This window comes from Vanacampus margaritifer, chromosome 1, assembly GCF_051991255.1.
Source record: "Vanacampus margaritifer isolate UIUO_Vmar chromosome 1, RoL_Vmar_1.0, whole genome shotgun sequence".
Classification (NCBI taxonomy): Eukaryota; Metazoa; Chordata; class Actinopteri; order Syngnathiformes; family Syngnathidae; genus Vanacampus; species Vanacampus margaritifer.
In genome coordinates this window covers 39,748,952-39,758,331 of record NC_135432.1, presented here as the reverse complement: position 1 = coordinate 39,758,331, position 9,380 = coordinate 39,748,952, and the positions used below count along the sequence as shown (strand labels likewise).

The 9,380-nt window shown below is 42.2% G+C and overlaps 1 long non-coding RNA gene across 1 annotated transcript; it reads left to right on the top strand.

Moving 5' to 3' along the window:
• Positions 1-2,106: 2,106 nt before the first annotated feature.
• LOC144040717 (uncharacterized) lies at positions 2,107-5,026 on the top strand. The gene is made up of 3 exons (XR_013289802.1): positions 2,107-3,014; positions 3,100-3,171; positions 3,255-5,026. It is a non-coding gene; the product is annotated as an uncharacterized LOC144040717 (long non-coding RNA).
• Positions 5,027-9,380: the final 4,354 nt, after the last annotated feature.

Sequence of the window (9,380 nt, the reverse complement as noted above, 5' to 3'; positions counted from 1 at the left end):
CACTATTTAAATAGCAGTCCATTCCATTGCCTTTAAAAAAAAATACTAATAATCTTGTGCATGTTTTTTTTTTTTTTAATGTATTTTTTATTTTTTATTTAAATGAGCTCAACAGTATAAAATTCAAACGATTGAAATCGGTCAAGAAATGTGGAAGTTTACCATAATCGACATCAACTAAAAATATCTTACTGTCACTATAAGAGTGCACACGCATTTGATTAGAACTTGTTGGACACACTTGAATTCACGCACCAACATTCTATTGATATTGTATGACAGACGCACACCTGCAACGAAAGCCTCTCACGACTTAACGGTTCAAGATACAGATTCAAGAAATGACTCGTTAGAACGGCAAGGGTTTGGGGAACACGAGCATGTTCTCATTTTTTTAATCGGATGAAAAATGACCAAATGAGAGCAGGTTGAAAACTTATGATTTATCAGAAATGAAGAGGAAAAAGTCGCCCAAATTAACATGGAAGAGATAGGCGAGTTCGTCCGACTTCTTCTCGCTTAAAGTAAAAATAAAGGTACTAAATGACACCTTAGCCAAATAAAAGTTAGTTTGTCTGAAAGAAGACACTCGTGACTACAAAATGTGAGAATTTGACGTCTAGTGAGAAAAGATTGTGGCCATGGTGACGAGTTGAAGTGAAATTTTTTCAAATACATTATTTGGTTCCCGGCACTGGATGGCTAACTAGAAAAATTCCCGCGGAAATTTTGAATGGGACTGCTGACTCTTTGGTAATGAGCTGAACAGTTTAAAATTTAAACGACTGGAATCGCTCAAGAAATGTGGAAGTTAACCATAATGAACATCAACTAACAGTATCTCACTGTCCCTGAAAATGTATTTCAAAAAAATGTAAATGAGCTGAACAGTTTAAAATTTAAATGACTGGAATCGGTCAAGAAATGTGGAAGTTAACCATAATCTAAAAATATGTCACTGTCACTTTAAGAGCGCACACACATTTTTGACTTGGAGCCGTCACGCGCCCCACATTCCATTGAGATTGCATGAGAGAAGCACCCCTTGAACAAAAGCCTCTCACGACTTAACGGTTCAAGATACAGATTCAAGAAATGACTCGTTAGAACGGCAAGGGTTTGGGGAACACGAGCATGTTCTCATTTTCTTAATCGGATAAAAAATGACCAAATGAGAGCAGGTTGAAAACTTATGATTTATCAGAATTGGTGAGAGGAAGGCGCCTGAAATTAACATGTAAAAGACAGGCGAATTAGTCCGACTTCTCTTGCTTAAGGTGAAAATAAAGGTACTAAATGACACCTTAGCCAAATAAAAGTTAGTTTGTCTGAAAGAAGACACTTGTGACTACAAAATGTGATTTATCCGAAATGAAGAGGAAAAAGTCGCCCAAATTAACATGGGAGAGATAGGCGAGAGAGTCCAACTTCTACTCGCTTAAAGGGAAAATAAAGGTACTAAATGACACCTTAGCCAAATAAAAGTTAGTTTGTCTGAAAGAAGACACTCGTGACTACAAAATGTGAGAATTTGACGTCTAGTAAGAAAAGATTGTGGCCATGGTGACGAGTTGAAGTGAAATCTTTTCAATTTGTTTGATTATTTTGTTCCCGGTGTTGGAATTTATTTCTATATTAATATAAACTTAAGTTAATAATCTGACTCCAATTTGTGACCTTACCAAACTATCACCCATCCAACAATAGCATGCTCGTTCTGCAATAGAAAGGTATCAGGAAGCCGGCATTTTCACACACGAGTGGATTTATTCCTAACACTCAAATCTAATACAAAACATCTGGGGTCCCGGGTCCCTATCAATACAATTCTATACGTCTCTGTCTCAAGCAGCCAACGTAGTCTCTTCCGAGTTGCCCCAGTGAATAGTTATACTACACAATATTTAAATGACACAGAAACAAAGGCATCCTGACATTAGTCTATTGGCTATGTGTTTTCTGCAGTTTAACTTTAGCTTGCTTTTCATTGGCCGATCTTCATCCGCAGCGTCACTGGGTGGCTTCTCCTGTTTTGTACTTTTAACCTCCTCCTAAATCACATTTTAACTCTTTCACTGCCACTGACGTTTAAAGACGTCAAGTAAAAACCTACGCTTCACTGCCAATGACGTCAAAAGACGTCATCCAATGATTTTTTTTTTTTTTTTTGAAACGGGTAGAGGAAACCCTCCCGCATGTCTGGTCAAAGTTTCAAGTCTGTCTGTTGTGCCTAAGGACTATTTTTGGCCCCTAGAGGGCAGCGATGACTCTCTTTTGACAAGATCGGGTGGGGCGTCAGTAGTATAAAAGGCCAGGCGGGGCTAGAGCGTCGAGGAGTAGGCGAGAGTTGAGAAGAGACGAAAAATGGCGACCGACGGTAAGAAGCAGACCACGCTTGATCGATTTTTTGGAAAAGGAGAAGCATCAACCAGTGCTAAAGTGCACCATTATGATGACCGCGATGATGATGGTGATAAGGAGGTTGACGCCGAAGCTGCAGCGTTGACGCGGCGGCAGCTTCGTTCACGTCCTCAGGCCTCAGAGGCTAGCGGTGCTAGCGCCGGAAAACGTCGTGCACGACCGAGCACTTCTGCACGCGAGGACGTTCAATCCGACGAAGGTGATGATGATGGCGACAATGAGGTTGATGCCGAAGTTGCAGCGTTGACGCGGCGGCAGCTTCGACCGCATGTTAAGGCCTCGGAGGCTAGCGGTGCTAGCGCCGGAAAACGTGGTGCACGACCGAGCACTTCTCCGCACGAGGACGTTCAATCGGACGACGATGAAGAGTATCCTGAGTCCGATGGATATTCTTCGGAGGAGTGGGTACAGTCTGGCCACGGAGAAAGTGATTCGGACAGTATTTCATCCGCAGAAGACGTCGAAGGTAAGCACAAACTTGCTATGAGATACTTTTCTAGCACGCTGCTAGCACCTCGTGTAACGTGAATGTGCATTCATAGATCGTGGATCGTGCTCACAGCGACGTCCCACTGCAAAGACGACAAAGAGAGGTATAAAAAAAGTGTTTTCAATACACCGCAACAACAAAAGAAAACGCTCTTTCGATATTATTGTAATTGTATATATTTCTTTCAGCTGCAGCTCAGAGTGACGCTCCTCGGAGTGAGCAGAATAAAGGTCCATCAACCAGTGGATCCAAGAAAAAACGTAAATATATATATTTATATATATATATTGCATCACACTGATCTAAAATGAATATTATATGATATTGAAATGTATATTTGCAGATCCCCAAAAATCTGGCTGGCATGAAGCAGGCTGGCAGCCAAACTCCTTCCCCTTCACTGTGGAGCCAGGACCAAGAGGTGCCGCAGCAGAGCTGAATTCAACCCGGCCAGTTGACTTCCTGCAGCTCTTCATCACAGACGAACTTCTGCAGCACATTGCTGATCAGACAAACTTATTTGCACGTCAGTCAATGCAAAAACGGGCTGAAAGTCTGCCACACTGCAGGAGTCGTGCTTGGAAGCCGGTGTCTGTGTCTGAGCTCAAAACGTTTTTTGCACTCCAATTCCTTACTGGGTATATAAACAAGCCCAGTATCGAAATGTATTGGACTCAGGACGAAATAGAGACGACACCATTCTTCAGTCGCGCAATGCCTCGAAACCGCTTCCAGCTCATCTGGAGTTTCCTGCACTTCAACGACAACGAGACGGCACACAGTTCAGACGACAAACTATTTAAAATTCGTCCTGTGTTCAATCACGTTGTAAACAAGTTCAAGGAACTGTTTCAACCGGGCAAGAATATTTGTATTGATGAGGGAATGATGAGTTTCCAGGGACGTCTTTCTTTCAAAGTGTACAACCCCCAAAAGCCGGTCAAATATGGGATCAAATCATATATTTTGTGTGACTCCCAAACCGGCTATTGTTTCAATATGCAACCCTATGTTGGCATTAGTTGTTCTCTCCCCGATACAGTGTTCAACTTACTGGATCGTCTGCCAGGAAATGGGTACACACTATTCATGGACAATTTTTATAACTCTATTGCTTTGTGTGAACGTCTCCTGGCAGCGCGCACCAATGTTTGTGGAACGCTGAGGAAGAACAGGGGTGAACCCAGTGAGATAACGTGCCTAACCAACACTGGCCTTGGGGTGGGGGGGAAACTGGTAAGGCACAACACAAATGTTTTAATTGTGGCATGGCAGGACAAACGTTTGTTGAGGATGGTGACAACGTTTCACAAAGATGAAATGCGGACAGTGGAGGTGTGGCGGAAGGCACAAAAAAAAAAAGTGCCTTTCGAAAAACTAATTTGTGTTGTGGACTACAATTCCAAGATGAATGGAGTGGACAAGATGGATCAAAACATCTCGTACCACCCATTCACACGGAAAACGTTGAAGTGGCACAAAAAGTTTGTTGCGTATCTTTTCCAAATATGCATGTTCAATGCTTACATATTGTACAAAAAAAAAAATGGGACGAGTCAACCTTTTTTGGAGTTCATCCAGCAGGTGGTGAGAGGGTGGCTGTTGCCACAAGACCAGGAGGAAGTTGGGATGGAAGAGCATGAGGAAGCCAGACAAAGTACCAGGTCACCGTATTTTGATCCTGAAAGCCGACTTGATGGTAACATGGCCAAACACAAGCTGGAACACATGCCTGCTACTTCCCGGAAAAAAAAGCCAGCAAGAAGGTGTCGGGTCTGCATGCGAAGGGGCATTCGCAGTGAGACAAGGCTGTGGTGCAAATCTTGCAGTGTCCCCTTGCACGCAGGCGAGTGTTACACTGTTTACCACACAAAAGTAAAATTGATGTAGTTCAAACATCCACACAATTGTAAATAATCACACATGCACTGTTGTACACCTTTGTAAATAGTTTGTCAAATTGTTAGTTTTCTATGTAAATAAACTGTTTTTTTTGTTATAAAAAAATACTTTTTCATTGTTGGTGGTACTGTTTTATAGAAGTAAAGCACTATTTAGGTGTTTGTGGCATCATTCATGGACAAAAAGAAGTGTACAATTCACTGAAGTGCATGAAATAACATCGTTTCACAAAAAGCCGTTTTTCTCCACTTTTTGTTTCAAAACAGAGAATTTCGGTGAAAGTTACCATTTTCTATTGTTGATTACTGAAGAACGGAATAAGCTAGAAACAAACTTTTTTTTTTCTGATGAAAGATGAGAGTCCAATCTTTCATTTGGTAGTATGTGTGTTTCCATAGTCCAAACACAACATTTTCTGTGGACCTTGAAAGATCACTCAAAATGCTTAAATCGGCTGGCAGTGGGGACAACCCGTTTCGGAAAACGTCTGGCAGTGAAAGAGTTAATGGAAAAAATATCTGCCTCAAATAAAAACCAAATATCAAAATTTATAGAAACATGGTCTACGTTTATAGAATATTTTAACCTTAATCTGGTTACTTAATTCTGCCTGTTAGCGAGACCCACCACATTGCGATAACTTACATTGCTGTTTCTGTATTTGGCAATTTGTAACTAATGTTTGTGTTTTTATAGTCAGGAACCCAGTTACTGCCAGCAGGATCGAGCAGACTACATCAAACGACACCTCACACTCACCAACTCCTCAAGATTCACCTCCAATGGGCACTAAAGATTAATATTCGGATTCACTGCATGCCAGTGGGTTAATTCTATAGGTGCTGTCCCCCCTGGCTGGGCGTGTGCGGCTCTGCCCCTGTCCGCCTTCCTCCCACTCCCTGGGGGGTGTCTGGGTCTTTGGGGGTTTGCGGGCCTGGGGGCGGCTGGGGCTGGGCTGTGGTGGATGGCGGGGGTGGATGGGGGGCGTGGGGGCTGTGGGCCGGTGGAGTGCCTGGCTGGCCTGCGGTGCCCCGTCCTGCTCCGTTGGGTTGGGGGCGCGGGCCGTGTTGGGGTGGGGGGGGTGCTCCTGGCTCCTGGGTTTGCTCTCCGGCTGGTGGCCCCTGCGAGGCCCTGGGGTTGTCCCTTGGCCTGGGGGGCCCTGAGGTGTTGTGATTGCTCTGTCCTGGCCGGGGTCGACGGCTCCCCTCTTTGGTGGAGGTTTTCATGCATGCCAGATCCACCACACCAGCATCTATCGAAATTCAAACCCAATCTGCTTCCTCCCCTGGTCGTTGAATCAGTGGAGGCTGATGTCTGTGGATCTTACTCTGCCTCATCTATCCTTCCTTCCTTTCCTCAGTCTCTCCTTTGGTCTCTTGAGGTCTCCCTAATTTGTTGGAATTTAGATGTTTCTGGGGTTGGTGAAAGACTCTGGTTGGTAACCCGGTGGGTAGTAGGTAATGTCTGGCCGGTGCTGGATTTCACTTTCCTTTTTTTTCTTTGATCTTTCTTCGGGTCTCCCGACAACCTCACGACTCTAGCTGGATTCGGTTTAGGGCAACGGTATGGGATTTTTAATAGGTTTTAGGTGAACTAATGAGTACACACTCAAACGCACGCACACATGCACACACACACACACACACATGCACATACTTACCCACTACAAAATAAAAAAATAAAATAAAATAAAAAACTGCAATGATGATGACATGTCAAATCGGTAAAATTACCGAATGAACAATACTGAGCTCTTAAGAAATAAATAAATTAAAATAATGGATGATTCTCACCTCTTTTTTCAACCTTTCTCTAAATTTCAATTAACTTAATACATATCAACGTTCTAGCTCAATACCAGATCATGGAGCCTGTTTACCCCAAAAGAGTGCATACCCAATGAAACGTGAATTAGTGATGTAATAAACTGAATAAACTGTTTTCCATTCAAAAAAAATAAGAAAGAATCTTTTAAACTGCTTTTCAGTAACATTTTATTTGGAAAATCACATTACATTTTAGTACTTAATTGTTACAGGTTGGAATATCACATTTAATCAAAAGTCTGTTATGTAGAGTGATGTAGAGTGGATTTGCTATTTTTTTGTGTGCTTGTGCAGAATGTAAACATCAGTGCTTGTGTACATTCATGTATTTTTTTATTAAGAAAAACAATTTGTTCAACGGTAATTGGACTGAGGCGGTTTCTTCTCTTGTTTAAAATGTCTCCTGCTTTAGAGAAGATTCTCTCACAAGGGACATATGTGGCTGGAATGGGGAGGTACTTGGCCAACTCAAATAGTTGAGGGCAACTCAAATAGTTGAGGGAACACAGCTGCATTACAGTTCCAATAGTCCAATGGATCCTCTCTCCTTGTTAGATATGGCGCTGAGAGATAGCGCTGAACCTAGAGAGTTAAGTTACATAAATCATCAGTTACATAATAAAGATGAATGACCAATAATTACAACTTCATCCGAACACTGTCGCATGCCATGTGTCTGGGGGTGAACCATACCTCAACAGTAGCAGCAGCAGTGGCACTCTGTCTCTGTGACTTCTCCCCTACTAGGTCATCAAAGCCATCCCACAGGCTCTCCTCTTTGTGCTCAGTGGCCTGCAGCGCTGGTGCGGTTGATGTTGAGGGCTCACAAGGGATGGCTTGTTTCTGAGAGGCTGCTCGAACGAACAGCACAACACTCTGCTGTCAAAGCCTTCACAGCTTTGTGAAGATCCAAATGCCACAACTTTAAATCGAGGATCCAGAACAGTTGACACGGCTAGGACCCTCACAACCTCTACGCCACATCGCTCTCTCAATTTTTTTGTGAAGGTTACTGCATAATTGATGAACAGTTGGGTTACTCAACCTCTCACATCGTTCCAGAATCTTGCAGTGAAGTTGTCTCACTAAGGGTATTATTTTTTAAGCAGAAACCCTCTTTTCAGAGGACAGCTCCACAGTTGCTTCATTAAACACAGCAAGAATCTGAAGACACTTACTCACTGTTTCATTGTCAGCACTGTTTAAGGGTGGTAAGGACGTGTTCAAGCAGGCCAAAGCTGCTCCCACTGCTTCACGCAGCTTCAGCAGACTCTCCAACATTGTTGTATAGGTGCTGTTCCATCTTGTCTCTATTTCCTGGATTAATTTCCTCACTGGGTTTTCCATTTGCTGCTGGATATCTGAGAGCTTCTGCTTAGCAGTGGCACTAGATCTAAAAAGGCCAACTATTTGCCTAGATTGGAGTCACAGAGTATGTCGTTCTGGGGTTTGCTCTATGGCTTTTTTTTTTTACCACTAAATTTAGTGTATGAGCAAAGCATGGCACATGACGTAGCTGTAAAAGTTGTGCACAAGCTATCATATTAGCTAGGCATGTAATGCTCTTCTCAATCCCCCATGAACGCAATAGAGTGCTCTTGGCCTCCTTCAGGTGTTCAGCTGTGTGTGTGTGAGAAAATGAGACACCCCAAGGAAAAGTTGTGGAAAGCTTATGTTTATCAATAAAATGGCATGTAACTGCTAGGTAAGCATCCATATTTATTGATGTCCACATGTCTGAGGTCAAGCTGACAGCATTGGCCATTTTCAGTTGAACCATCGCTTTCTCTTTGGCCTCAGTGTATCTTGATTTCAACTTTGTTTTCAATGTATTTCTGGATGGGAGGATGTAAATGGGGTCAAGTTTCTTTACAAAATTATTGAAAACTCTCATCTTCCACAATTGAAAAAGGTTGTGAATCCTTCACAATAAGGTCAACTAGGGCCTCATAAAATTCTTTTTGCCTTCCTGTCAAAGAAATAGACCACAGTTAGGAAGAATGCTGGCTTGCTACTTCATGTGTTGTATTGCAACTCTATGCCACTGCATGTGATTACAGAACCATGATACTATTCACTCATTTATTTCTTCTTCCCACTCTTTTTTTTTAGAGCATGTATGAAATAATTTGATTCATAGGACTTACATGTATTGTTAAATGTTTTTGCATTATAAGATGCAGGTCATTAGTGTTTACTTGCTTAAAATATAAATAAAATGACTGAACGATTGTATTGTATTGTATTGGTGTCAATATTGTCTTTCAACTTTTTTCACGTTTAAATTAGCACAATTCTTTCAAGTGTTTATTGAGATTTGTTTGTGCGGTTGTCAGTTTCTGACACTATCTGTACACAGTCATGCAGTAATGTTGAGTTAATGAAGTCAACATTACAGTACATTACATAGTACAGATCACACTATCATGCGTCCAAAAAGGTGTAGGAAGTAGCAAAGCATGCAAGGGTGTATTAAAATAACATGAATACATACCATAAACATCATGCTGGCCCTGGTTGCATTCTGTACTTGATTGTGCAGTGGTCGTAATGCAGACATCGAGATGTTTTGTCCGTAGGTGTCTCCACATTGATGTCGCATTGTTCCAATATGCAAGTTGTTGCATGCAATGGAAACAGTTTTTTTTTTCCTTCAACACGATTAAAGTGTTCCCAGACAGCTGACCTGGACGCTTTTGAACACCATCCATCTAAAGTCTATCTCAATCCACAAAACGCTC